This window comes from Thamnophis sirtalis, unplaced genomic scaffold, assembly GCF_051295495.1.
Source record: "Thamnophis sirtalis isolate CommonGarterSnake01/CBP01778 unplaced genomic scaffold, rThaSir2_p1.2 scaffold_3, whole genome shotgun sequence".
NCBI classification, from domain to species: domain Eukaryota; kingdom Metazoa; phylum Chordata; class Lepidosauria; order Squamata; family Natricidae; genus Thamnophis; species Thamnophis sirtalis.
The window spans coordinates 27,537,142-27,550,609 of record NW_028261383.1 but is presented as its reverse complement, the minus strand read 5'-3'; the positions used below and the strand labels follow the sequence as shown (position 1 = coordinate 27,550,609).

The 13,468-nt window shown below is 43.2% G+C and overlaps 1 protein-coding gene across 5 annotated transcripts in view; it reads right to left on the bottom strand.

The window, feature by feature from the left end:
- The window catches only part of PPT2 (palmitoyl-protein thioesterase 2), a 60,185-nt gene extending 51,005 nt beyond the window's left edge, over positions 1-9,180 (bottom strand). For 2 of the 5 annotated variants that reach the window (XM_087708444.1, XM_087708440.1), the window contains exon 1: positions 9,049-9,180. The gene's annotated coding sequence lies outside the window, so the exon portion shown is untranslated. Of the gene's footprint in view, positions 1-7,612; positions 7,782-7,860; positions 8,042-9,024 lie in introns of those variants that run through there. The other 3 variants (XM_087708442.1, XM_087708441.1, XM_087708443.1) reach the window with 3 other exon arrangements.
- Between the last annotated feature and the right edge of the window lie 4,288 nt (positions 9,181-13,468).

Genomic DNA, 13,468 nt, shown 5'->3' with positions numbered 1-13,468 from the left:
TAGATTATAGTTAGGATTTGCTGTTCAGATCTTTTGGCCTTCATAAATATAACATATCATTATACAAGAAAGAAAGAAATTATATGTCAATCAAAATGCTGTTGTTTTGGCTTGGCGTAAAAATCCAGGCATTACGGCTTGTAAACTTGAATTTATAGCTTGTTCGGCCACATCAAAGAAACCATGACTTATCACAACAGATAAATATGGGGAAAGACTTTCATTATCCGAGTGCCAATGATTGAAGCCTTTGTCTCAAAGGCGCACCACATATCTACACTTTTGCATACTTACTCCCTGATCTCTTTATATTCATACAGATAGCAACATTAGTTACTGATTTTAAAAGCCAGAACTGAGATTACAATCCAAAAACCTCTTCACCTACAAATAAGCCTCTTAAAATGTGTTTCTTTAAGAAGCATGCAGATTTTGTAGCAATGCAATGAAAGGACCAATGGTAGGTTCCTACCAGTTCAGACCGGTTTGGCAGGACCAATAGTAGCTTGGCGGCCTGGGTCACTGGAACCGGCAGCGACCCAGGCCTGCCACGCCCCCGAACCGGTTCTCCTAGCGGCAACGTAGGCACTGCCATTTTGTTTTTTTGCTTCTGTGCATGCGCAGCGCAATTTTAGCTATAATGTGCATACATGTGCAGCGCACATCAAGCATGCATGTGAACAAACCGGCAGTAGTCTCTGTTGGAATCCACCCCTGGAAAGGACCCTGAGTTTCTTCCATTAATGACAACCTAAATGCCCTTCAGAACAGATAATTTTGTACTCCTCATTGGGGATCCTTGGCTGCCATTTATGGGACAGGAACAAAAATATTGGGAAAGGCATCACATTAATCATTTCAATTTGAATTATATAAATTACAGCAGATTACAACAGAGGATTACAACTGTTCAAAGTTACAATGGCACTGAAAAAGTGACTTATGACCATTTTCACACTTACAACCATTGCTGCTTCCTCATGGTCACCTGATAAAAATTCAGATGCTGGACAACTGATTCATATTTATGACGCTTGCAGCGTCCCACAGCCACGTGATCCCCTTTTGAGACCTTCTGACAAGCAAAGTCAATGGGGAAGCCAGGTTCACTTAATAACCGTGTTACTAATTTAACAACTGCAGTGATTCAGTTAACAACGGTAGCAAGAAAGTTTGTAAAATGGGGCAAAACTCACTTAAGAAATGTCTCACTTAGCAGCATCACTTTTGGGCTCAATTGTGGTAGTAAGTCAAGGACTACCTATACTGTAGTGGGCAAGAGTAGGAGTACTTCTGGAAGGCTTCTGATTCAGGACACTGTGTTTTTATTGATAAACTAGCCGATAACCTGGCATTGCCCGGGTATTTATTTTTAGGGGGGAAATGTTCAGCCCAAACATAATTTCTAATGTTGGATTTTCTCCTTTATCAGAGGGAGCCCCCTTGTGGAGTACTGTGAAGCCGTTACCATGGCAACTCCACTGTGCTGTACAGTAGAAGCCATTTTACGGCAGTACATTAGAAGCCATTTAAAGGCACAACAGGCTGCTTCTTAACACACACCCCGAGGGGTGTTAGGGGTCTCTTACCCCCCACAGTATTTGTTTCCAGAGAGTAAGCCATATGTATATCAAGTTTGGTTGAAATTGCTCGAGGCATTCCAGAGTTATGCTGGAACACACACACACACACAAACACGTACGTCATCAGGTTTTGAGGGAGGGCTACCAGGCACTACCAGGCTACAGACTCAGGGATCACCTTCCTCATTCTTTGCACCTCTGTGTAAGTTTTTTTTACAAAGTTTTTTTATTTTTTTGTTACAAATTTAAAATTCTTTTATAAACAAAGTGTTGCCCGGTTTCCCTCTTTAACATTCTCACATATACATAATTCATTTTATATTATATTTTCATTTCCAATTTTAACTGTATTATTTTTTCCCCCATGTTTTCCATCTTAAACTTAATTTTATCTTAACACATAAACAATATCATTATTTGTCCCTTCAGAAATAAACCAAGTTTATCATTTCATTTTCCGTCTTTTTTCTATAGATAAAATATATCCTCAAATTCAGTTTTTTATTTAATAAGCATTTTACTTAATTACTTTCCATGATTAATCATATTAATATAATTCCCTAACATCTTAATTAACTACATATCATTACCAGGATTAACATATTTCATTTTATTCTACTAATATATCCCTTTCTTTCCCTTTCTCCTTGTCTAATCATTTTCTCTTATTTCATCTCTTATTCTCTTTAATGTTCCACTTTCCATTGATTTTTTGAGTTGTCTTTTTATCCCCCGTTCCTAGATAGATAGATAGATAGATAGATAGATAGATAGATAGATAGATAGATAGATAGATAGATAGATACATACATACATACATACATACATACATACATACATACATACATACATACGCTGGTTTTGTTGTATTTGGGTCTTTTCTCGTGTAAGATTGAGCTTGTCTTGGCAACCTTTTGGCGAGGTCTCACTCGCTATCTTCAGGCTGGTGTGTGTGTGTGTGTGTGTGTGTGTGTGTCTGTATTCTTCTGAATGTTTTCTATCACTTTTTGATAGATTGTTTGAGTAACCCTCCCCAGGATTTCTGTTTTTCTCTTCCCACTATTCCACTCTTTGGTTTTGGCTAATTCCTTTTTTGGAAACCATTTCCCCTTTTCTCTCCCTGCTCTTTCTGTGCCTCTGTAAATCTCGATAGAATTGTCTAACTGGTTTTTATTTTCAGCTTCTTTTTCTACAACGTTAACTTCTTGTTTCTCATTTGTGTTCCTCTTTGCCAGATCCTCTCCTGTTTCCTGTTCTATGCATTTCAACGATTTTTCTGGTTCTTTATTGCTTTCTAGTGTTGCACGCACATCTTTTATAACATTTCATTTAGTTCTTCATGCATTCCACACTCCGTGTTCAAATTTAACAAACTTTTAATATCTTTATATTTTACCGCAATTAATTAAATCTCTCTTCTTATTTCCAAGCCAGGGCTTAATATAAACTACTTGTGTTTGCATTTACAGCCTTCTGGCCACACTTGTATCTATCTGTCCTTATTTCTCACTACAATCTACTTTCTCCTTATGTTTCTTGCTCTAGGACTGGAGTCTTCGGGGGGGGGGGAGGGGTTGGGGGGGAGGCTACCAGGCACTACCAGGCTGCAGACTCAAGGATCACCTTCCTCATTCTTTGCACCTCTGTGTAAGTTTGATGGCCTTTAAAAGGGGCTTAAATACTTGCTTATTTGACTAGTAGTGTTTCTCAACTCCGACAACTTGGAAGATGCGTGGACTTTTAACTCCCAGAATTCCCCAGCCAGCATGGGCCTGACTATCCCACTCTTGGGATTATTATTATTATTATTATTTTGAAGGACTGTTTGAAAGACGCACGCTGCTGCGTTTGTCTTCAGGATTAATCTTTGTGTACTGGTTAATTTACTGGATTTTGGGGGTTGGGATTTTTTTTAATTCTTCAGGGTTTATAGGGTTAGGGTTAGGGTTATGCACACACACACACACACACACACACACACACACACTCGCAAATGCATGCTACTCATTCCCGACTCTAGGGGGCGGTGTTTGTCTCCGTTTCAAAGCCGAAGAGCCAGCCCTGTCCGAAGACGTCTCTGTGGTCATGTGGCCAGCATGACTAAATGCCGAAGGAACGCGGAAGGCTGTTACCTTCTCACCAAAGGTGGTTCCTATTTTTTCTAATTGCATTGTTACATGCTTTCGAACTGCTAGGTTAGCAGAAGCTGGGAGAAGTAACAGGAGCTCACTCCATTACGCGGTGGTCGAGATTCGAACCTCCGAACTGCAGATCTTATCGATAAGTCTTAGCCACTGAGCCGCTGCATCCCTGATACAGTATATGTACGTATACTCCATCTTCAAGGTGCACAGAATCACCGTGACCCGTCAAAAGCGCGAACGTCATAAGCGTGCTGACAACACCGCAGCGCTAAAACCGCAATTTCAAAAGCGCGCAGACAACAGCGCGCAGACAACAGCGCACCGACAGAAGCGCGATTTCATTTAAGGTAAGATTTACAGTTAGGTTTAGGGTTAGGTTTAGGGTTAGGTTTAGGGTTAGGTTTAGGGTTACGTTACAGCGCGCTTCTGTCGGCGCGCTTTTGTCGGAGCGCTTTAGGGCTAATTAGTCGCTCATTAGTCACGCGGTTTTGTCACCGCGCTTTAGACACCGCGGTTTAGTCAGGCGCACTTTTGTTGTGCGCGCATTTGGGGTGGAACCCAGAATCACAACTATTATTATAACCATTATCCTAATCTCTGAAATTTTTTCCAGCCTTTTCGTATTAAACACTTAGTCAAACACTTTGATGTCAGAGGATGTGAAGATGAGCCATTCCTTCCCCTGCTTGGTGGCAGCACAGCTAATCCACACGTTTGGGACTCTTCAATAGGAATTAGTGACTGTAAGAGCTATAAATAAACCTAAACTAAATATCTTCCCAAGCTGTGATGGCTGTTTCACGCAAACACTAGGTTACAACAAAGCAAATCCTAAGCCATGATGAGCCCAGTCATCATACATGAAGTAGGCCAGGGAGACCATAGAGGGAGGAAGTTTCCTAGAATAGCACGATTGATCTATCTATTCAACTGCTGATGGCTAGATGGAATTATTTTACCTGGTATCTGGTAATAGAATAACAGAATAACAGAGTTGGAAGGGAGCTTGGAGATCATATTTATGATGGTTGCAGTGTCCCGGGATCATGTGAATCCCCTTTTGTGATCTTCTAATCAGCAAATAATCAATGGGGAAGCCAGATTGACTTAACAACCATGTTACCAATTTAACAACTGCTGTGATTCACTTAACTACTGTGGCAAGAAAGATTGTAAAATGGGGCAAAACTCACTTAACATCTGTCTCGCTTAGCAAGAGAAAGTTTGGGCTCAATTGGGATCACAAGTCGAGGACCACTTGTACTAAATGAGTCACAACTGCTTATGTACAATATGCTAAATCAGTGTTTCTTTACCACAGATCCCCTTTAAATACCTTTTGGGCAGTGGTGAAATTCATTTTTTTTTACTACCGGTTCTGTGGGCATGGCTTGGTAGGCGTGATGTGGCTTGATGGGCGTGGCAGGGGAAGGATATTGCAAAATCTCCATTCCTACCCCACTCTGGGGCCAGCCAGAGGTGGCATTTGCTGGTTCTCTGAACTACTCAAAATTTCCGCTACCGGTTCTCCAGAACCTGCTGGATTTCACCCCTGCTTTTGGGACCATGGACCATGGCCACGGCCCACCAAGACTTAACTCAAGATTTAAATCATACTATTTTTTCAAGCCTTCACAGACTCCCTATGATGACATCATAGCAGCAATAGCAATAGCAGTGGACTTATATACCGCTTCATAGGGCTTTCAGCCCTCTCTAAGCGGTTTACAGAGAGTCAGCATATTGCCCCCAACAATCTGGGTCCTCATTTTACCCACCTTGGAAGGATGGAAGGCTGAGTCAACCCTGAGCCGGTGAGATTTGAACCGCTGACCTGCTGATCTAGCAGTAGCCTGCAGTGCTGCATTTAACCACTGCGCCATCTTGGCTCTGGACCACATTTGAGAGCTACTGTGCTAAACCATAGAATACTAGTTGGCTCTACACAACTAGTAAGGCACATGAAGTACTCTACATATGCACACAACCTATGTGTCCCCTTAATACCATGCATATAAAGAAAGGTTGCAGGAACTGGGTCTGTCTAGTTTAATGAAAAGAAGAACTAGGGGAGACATGACAGCAGTATTCCAATATCACAGGGGCTGCCACAAAGAAGAGGGAGTCAAACTATTCTCCAAGTCACCTGAGGGTAGAACAAGAAGCAATGGGTGGAAACTAATCAAGGAGAGAAGCAACCTCGAACTGAGGAGAAATTTCCTGACAGTGAGAACAAATTAATCAGTGGAACAAATTGCCTCCAGAAGTTGTGAATGCTCCAACACTGGAAGTTTTTAAGAACAGATTGGACGAGAGATTGGATTTGTCTGAAATTAGGCTCTCCTGCTAGACCAGGGGGTTGGACTAGAAGACCTCCAAGGTCCCTTCCAACTCTGTTATTCTGTTCTGTTCATGCAAGCTCTGAGCTCCGGGAGGGACATTTTTTTAATCTACTGTAGTTTGCTCTTATTGCTTTTGAAATGAGACATCTGAAAAGTCCGAATGTGTCTTTTCCCCAGACTATAGTCACTTTTTGACCTGGTTCCAAATTTCAAATTTCCACTCCCCTCCCCATCAAGAATTACCAGATCACAACCCACAAATCTTGCACTCTTGCAAATGTTACCGAAAGGTAATCATTTACTGGGTCAAATAGCCATTTGTAGATATAAAAAAACCCTGCCTTTTATTCTTCCTGTTTCCTAAAGCAGCAGCATGACAAAGTCAGCCAATCTTTAGAATGACTGAGATGGAAAATAGGAAAGAAAAATTGACGAATGAAGGGTGAACCATAACATGGGAGAATCCAGAGGTTAACTACCGCAGTAGCTAAACTTAATTACAAAGGAAACAATTCCTACAGTAGTGCTAGCCCTACAGTTACCTGTAACTGAAAACACACACTACAGTACACAATTACCCCACTTTTTTTCCAGGGCTTATATCCGACCCATGGCACCACACACCAGTCACCGTCACGAGCTCAATAACTCCCTGAGATCAAATGTCATTGGCCGGCTTACACCCAAGCCTTTTGCGCCCATAATAGCTAGTCCTTCAATTACAGCCACAATCGAGGCCAACATTTCTGCTGCTAAGCGAGATATTTGTTAAGTGAGCATTGCCCCATTTTACCACCCTTTTTTTCTCACAGTTGTTAAATGGATCGCTGCAGCTGTGAAATGAGTAACGTGGTTGTTAAGTGAATTTGGCTCCCCCATCGACTTTGCTCATCAGAAGGTGTGCACTCCTCTGCTCGCAACAGAATACCTGATGCCACCAGGCTTGAAATTTTGGGCTTAGACAACTTAGAACTACTCCACCTTCCTAAGTGTACATAAAATTATCTGCTACAACGTCCTACCTGTCAATGACTACTTCAGCTTCAACCACAACAATACAGGAACACACAATAGATACAAACTTAAGGTAAACCACTCCAAACTCGATTGCAGAATATACGACTTCAGCAACAGAGTGGCCAATGCCTGGAATGCACTACCTGACTGTGGGTTTCTTCCCCAAACCCCCCAAAACTTTAACCTCAGACTGTCTACTGTCGACCTCACCCCATTCCTAAGAGTTCTGTAAGGGTCGTGCATAAGCGCACCAGCGTGCGTACCGTCCCTGTCCTAATGTTCCCTTTTATTCATATCCATTTCATGTATTCACAATCATGTTTATACTTACATCTGTTATCTTATACATGCTTGACAAATAAATAGATAAAAATTTAAAAAAATCCATCATAAAGAGGAGTCAGTTGAGCCAAGCATCTGAATCTTAATCACACGACCACGGGGATGTTGTTAAGTGTGAAAATCCATTCATAAGTCGCTTTTTCGAGCACTCACTAGGTGAACTTGTTGTAAGTCGAGGACTTACCTGTATGGAAAATCCCTCAGTCACAAAATCGTAACGACACCACGAACTACTAACCCACGACCACAATGTGTTGTGTGAACCCAATCCACCCTCGCCTGAATGCAAGATTCGACTACACCGTGGTTCGATTTTCCGACCCGGCCAGAAATCGGATTCCGATCTGTCTCCAAACCCAGCTAAAAAAAACCGGGAGCCCCAGGCCTCCTCCCGCCCAAACGAAGGGAAAAGGCCTGTCGCGATTCGATCACCTCGCTGATGCCGCCTCTCCAAACCGTGCAAAACAATTCCACGCGAATGGCAACTCCCGTCACGTCACGGCCAGATGAGTCGCTCATTCATCTCTGGCGGCTGCTGCTGGTGCAAATCCAGCCGGGGCGCCGGAGAAAGCGAGAGCGCCCGCCTGGCTTTTTGCAAAGCCGCTTAAAAGCTCCCAGTCCGGAGCTGTCTTCGCGATGGGCGGCTCTTAAAGGCACAGCAGCCCCGCGGCCAAAGCCTCTTTTCAGGGCGAGGAAAGAGCTCCGATGCCCTCCGGTTTAAGTAAACCAGGGGCCCGATCCAGGCGCCTTGTTTTTTCTCTCTCCCCCTTCTCCGATTTGCAATGAATGAGATGGCAGAAGAGTCAGTCCTGATCTTCGGTTTTGCCTCTTGCCGGCGCCCTCTAGTCGTGAGAGAGACTACACTGCCCATGATCCTTTCATTTCAGGCGCCCCCCCTCCCCCGCATGCAGTTACAAGTCCATCCTTGCAAGGTTGTGTTTTTAATTTGGGGATGAGAGAGAGAGAGAGAGAGAGAAAGAGAGAGAGAGAGAGAGAGACAAAGAGAGAGACAGAGGCAGAGAGAGGAAAAAGAAAGAGACGGACAGAGGCAGAGACAGAGAGGCAGAAAGAGACAGACAGAGAGAGAGGCAGAAACAGAGGCAGAGAGACACACACATACAGAGAGAAAAAGAGACAAAGCGAGAGGGAGAGAGAGAGAGAGAAAGAAAGAACGAAAGAAGGAAGGAAGGAAGGAAGGAAGGAAGGAAGGAAGGAAGGAAGGAAGGACGGACGGACGGACAGACAGCCAACCATTGGGAATTTCTCTTACAATGCCATTAGCTTCTCCCCATATTGCAAACCATGGATGGATGGAGGAAGGATGGGTAGTTTTCTTAGGGGGAGCAGTTCTGCCCTGCACAAGATTTAAAAGGAGTAAGAACTTCCCCAGATCGAGACCGAGTAAATCACTCCAGTCCTTTTTTTTTTTTTGACAAAAATAAAAACGCACTTCGTATGATTGGAAAAGTCCAACACTGCAGTCAACTCCGTCCAAGATACGGTCATCAAGCCATTCGAGTCCCTTCTAGATCTCTCGTATAATAAGCTAAATCTCTCATACATATATAATAAGCATAATGTAATACAATAAAATACCGATTTATATCCCCGATCACACACCAGATCTTGCCCTGGATCAAGCCGGCAGCCGCTTCCCTGCCCCTTTCCGCCAGCTGATCTCGCTCCTTCCTTCGCGCTGCCTTCTTGTTTATTTCTCCTCTTGTGCTAGCGCGCCGGCGCGTCAGATCCGGGAATGGTCCCTCAACTAACGCCTTGGCAACCGCGCAGGCGTCCCCGGCAACGCCAGGTAACAACGTTCTAAGGCCGCCCCCCCCCAGTCCCTTTCCACGTTGCCCTGGGAAGCTGTTTTTAGGGCAAGAGGTCGTGGAGATGCACTTGGATGCGAGCCAGGTTTACTCCCCGTTCCAAGTACCCCGAAGTCCTAAAACTTGTTTCGGCAAACATTTCCACTATGTATTCTAAATGGTCTGTGATTAATACATATGGTGTGTGTGTATAAATAATATAATATAACATATTCTAAATGGTCTGTGATTAATACATATGGTGTGTGTGTGTAAATAATAAAATATAACATATTCTAAATGGTCTGTGATTAATACATATGGTGTGTGTGTATAAATAATATAATATAACATAGTATAATATATTCTATTTTTATGTATGTATGTATGTATATGTATGTATGTATGTATGTATGTATGTATATTATACAGGTTTGTGTGTATCAAAGATCATGTGAGGTACTAATACACTCTATAAAGCCTTAGTAAGACCACATGGTCGCTCAGTGGCTAAGACGCTGAGCTTGTCGATTGAAAGATCAGCAGTTCAGCGGTTCGAATCCCTGGTGCCAACCTAGCAGTTCGAAAGCATGTAAAAATGCAAGTAGAAAAATAAGAACCACCTTTGGTGGGAAGGTAACAGCGTTCCGTGCGCCTTCGGCATTTAGTCATGCCAGCCACATGACCACAGAGATGTATTCGGACAGCGCTGGCTCTTTGGCTTTGAAACGGAGATGAGCACTGCCCCCTAGAGTCAGGAACGACTAGGACATATGTCCAAGGAGAACCTTTACCTTTTACCTTGCACACACATACACACACACACCCTGTGTGTATCAAAGATCACCTGAGGTACTAATACCAGTCTATAAAGCCTTAGTAAGACCACCCCAGTTTTGGTCACCACACTATAAAAAAGACATTGAGACTCTAGAAAGAGTGCAGAGAAGAGTAACAAAGATGATTAGGGGACTGGAGGCTAAAACATATAATGAACGGTTGCTGGAACTGGGTATGTCTAATTTAATGAAAATAAGGATTAGGGGTGACATGATAGCAGTCTTCCAATATCTTAGGGGTTGCCACAAAGAAGAGGGAGTCAAACTATTCTCCATTAGAATTTCATTTTTTAATGTGTGCCAGTGTGTTCACAGAAAAAAGTAACAATAAAAGTTATATTTTATTCAAAATTACCCCAGAATGATGCATTCCCCACCCCAACTTTTTTTTTCAAAGGATCCCACCCCGGGAATCATGCCAGTATTGCTCAATTCCTGCAGGACGAATTAGGGCTCTAACTGGTAAAATAAATAAGAGCGCTGCCCATGGTTCTGGAATGGCAACTCTTTTAACTTTTAATTTGAACAGACTGGCCATCGAACTAGTTAATGACTGACTTTCTAGGGGACTTCCTGAATCCAGCTGGCTGAATTCTCAGCACAACAGATTATGAATCAGCTTGATTAAACAGGAACGGAGGCTGAGTTTGCACAATAAAGCTTAACAAGGTTGGCTAAAGTCTCTGTCTGGATCTGGAGTTTGTAGTTGATAAACTTGGTTATCCCAAAGGTGCTCTCTTTCAAAAGGCAACTGGGTTTCTTGTTTTGCTAAAGGGCCTTTCATTTCTCATCCAAGAAGCTTCTTCAGTTCTGACTGAATGGTGGAGAATGGAAGGATTTATATTCGCTTCAGTCCAGAGGTGGTATTCAGCAGTTCTGACCAGTTCTGGAGAACCAGTAGCGGAAATTTTGAGTAGTTCGGAGAACCAGTAAATACCACCTTTGATTGGCTCCTCCCCATCTATTCCCTGCCTCTCAAGTCCCAGCTGGTTGGGAGGGAATAAGGATTTTGCAGTATCGTTCCCCAAGAGTGGTGAGAGAATGGGAATTTTGCAGTATCCTTCCCCCAGGAGTGGGGAGGGAATGGGGATTTTGCAGTAACCTTCCCCTGGAGTGGGGAGGGAATGGGGATTTTGCAGTAACCTTCCCCTGGAGTGGGGTGAGAATGGGGATTTTGCAGTATCTCTCTTCAGGAGTGAGGAAGGAATAGGGATTTTGCAGTATCCTTCCCCAGGAGTGGGGAGGGAATGGGAATTTTGCATTATCCTTCCCCAGGAATGGGGAGGGAGTGGGGATTTTGCAGTATCCTTCCTCTGCCATGCCCACACAGCTACGTCCATAGAACCGGTAGTAAAAAAATTTGAATCCCACCACTGGTGGTAACATTTTTTCTAGTATGTGCAATTTCAAACAGTCACTCAATGAATAGTTGCAAATTGAGGCCAACCTGTACACATTGACACATGTGTATGCATATGTATGTGTATGTATATACGTACACACACACACATATACTAGTATCTACACACGCACACACATCAATTTGGTGTACCAGTGAAGGTACCAAACTGGAAACTGGCAGACTGAGATCTAGTCCTGCCTTAGACATGAAACCAGTGGGGTGACTTGGCCAGTTTCTTTCTCTTAGCCCTAGGGAGAATAAGACAAGGGCACACTATTTCTGAAAAATTCAGGGATTATTCAGGAAATTAATGGGCATCAAGATTCCCTTGAAAACACAAATTTCATTTAATATACAATAGATGTCCATAGTTGGATTTACAGCATTCATTCATTCATTCATTCATTCATTCATTCATTCATTCATTCATTCATTCATTGGGCTTCTTTGATTAGCACTGTTTCATGCGGAAGACTGGCAACCATTAATGTCATTTCTCCTTCTGATGCTCCTATGCCCAACAGAATCAGAATCAGAATAGAGCTGGAAGGGACCGTAGAGGTCTTCTAGTCCATCCCCCATGATATAATAAATGTAGCAGGATATAATAGATACACTTACAGTATATTGAATGCCGATTTGTAATCAGTCCATCTCTTTGACAGTAATCAAAAGCATTCCCCTTTTGCATCAAGTTCTAACATTCCAGGTTGCAATTTTCAGAGCTGACCCAGAAATTTCTAGGGCATCTATGCTGGTTCATCTATTTTTACTCCCAAAATAGTTCTCAATTAAACAGGAAGTCCTCACACTATAGAATCCTATTTCTCTTAACATCTAACCTAAAATGCCCTTTACAAACACAACAGAGAGGGGGAGGCGGTGAGAAGCCAAGGTGGCGCAGTGGTTAAAATGCAGCACTGCAGGCTACTGCTAGATCAGCAGGTCAGCGGTTCAAATCTCACCGGCTCAGGGTTGACTCAGCCTTCCATCCTTCCGAGGTGGGTAAAATGAGGACCCAGATTGTTGGGGGCAATATGCTGACTCTCTGTAAACCGCTTAGAGAGGCCTGAAAGGCCTATGAAGCGGTATATAAGTCTACTGCTATTGCTATTAAGAAGGAGAGGGATGGAGAGGGAGAGAGAAGGAGGGAGAGAGTGGGGGAGGAAGGGAGAGAGAAGGGAAAGAGGGGAAGGGGGTAGGGGGAGAGGAAGAGGGAGGGAAGGAAAGGGAGAGAGGAGAGGGAAAAAGAGAGGGAAAGGAAGAAAGGGAGAGGGTGGAGAGAGGGGGGGGAAGGGAGAGATAGGGAGGGAGAGAGGGGAGAGGGAGAGAGAGAGAATTATTTGTAGTCATTACTTTCCCCAGACTCTGATTTGTTCCAACCTTTCTGGTAGAAATTACATTAAAACCAAGAGTTGAGTCAGTGACTTGTGATTGTGTTTACTTGGAAAACAGTCAGGAGCTGATAACAATCTTTCAAGTGGAAAATGTCAAGTGGCTGCTTAAGCAGATGTAAAACAGCAGTGGAATAACCTGAGAAGCTCTGGCTGTAAATCATAATTATTCCTGCCCCTCCTCCTCCTCCTCCCTCTCTCCTTTCCTCTCTCCCTCCCAGCATTGAGAATTCTATGGTTTGAGCCACAGCACCTATTTTTAGATTTTGTTTAGGCCACAGAGAGAGCCGGGCAAACCACCCATGCTTAAGAGGGATGTTGCTATCATTCCAGGCTGCAGATTCTCCTGGGCACAATGCCCTTGATGAGATAGGGTGCCCCACCCACCAAATGCCTTTCCCAAATCCAAAACAGCTCCATTAGGCTTCTAGCTGGACTGGAAGGGATAAACAGGCCCACGTGGATATAAGAGAACACCAGGTGTTAAATTAAAAAAAATATCTAAAAATCAAACCCTAACTGCAAAGGACTTCAAGAAATAGGATCGACCAGAAATAGGATTCTATAGGTAGCCATTACAACCACAAATGAGCTCAAAAT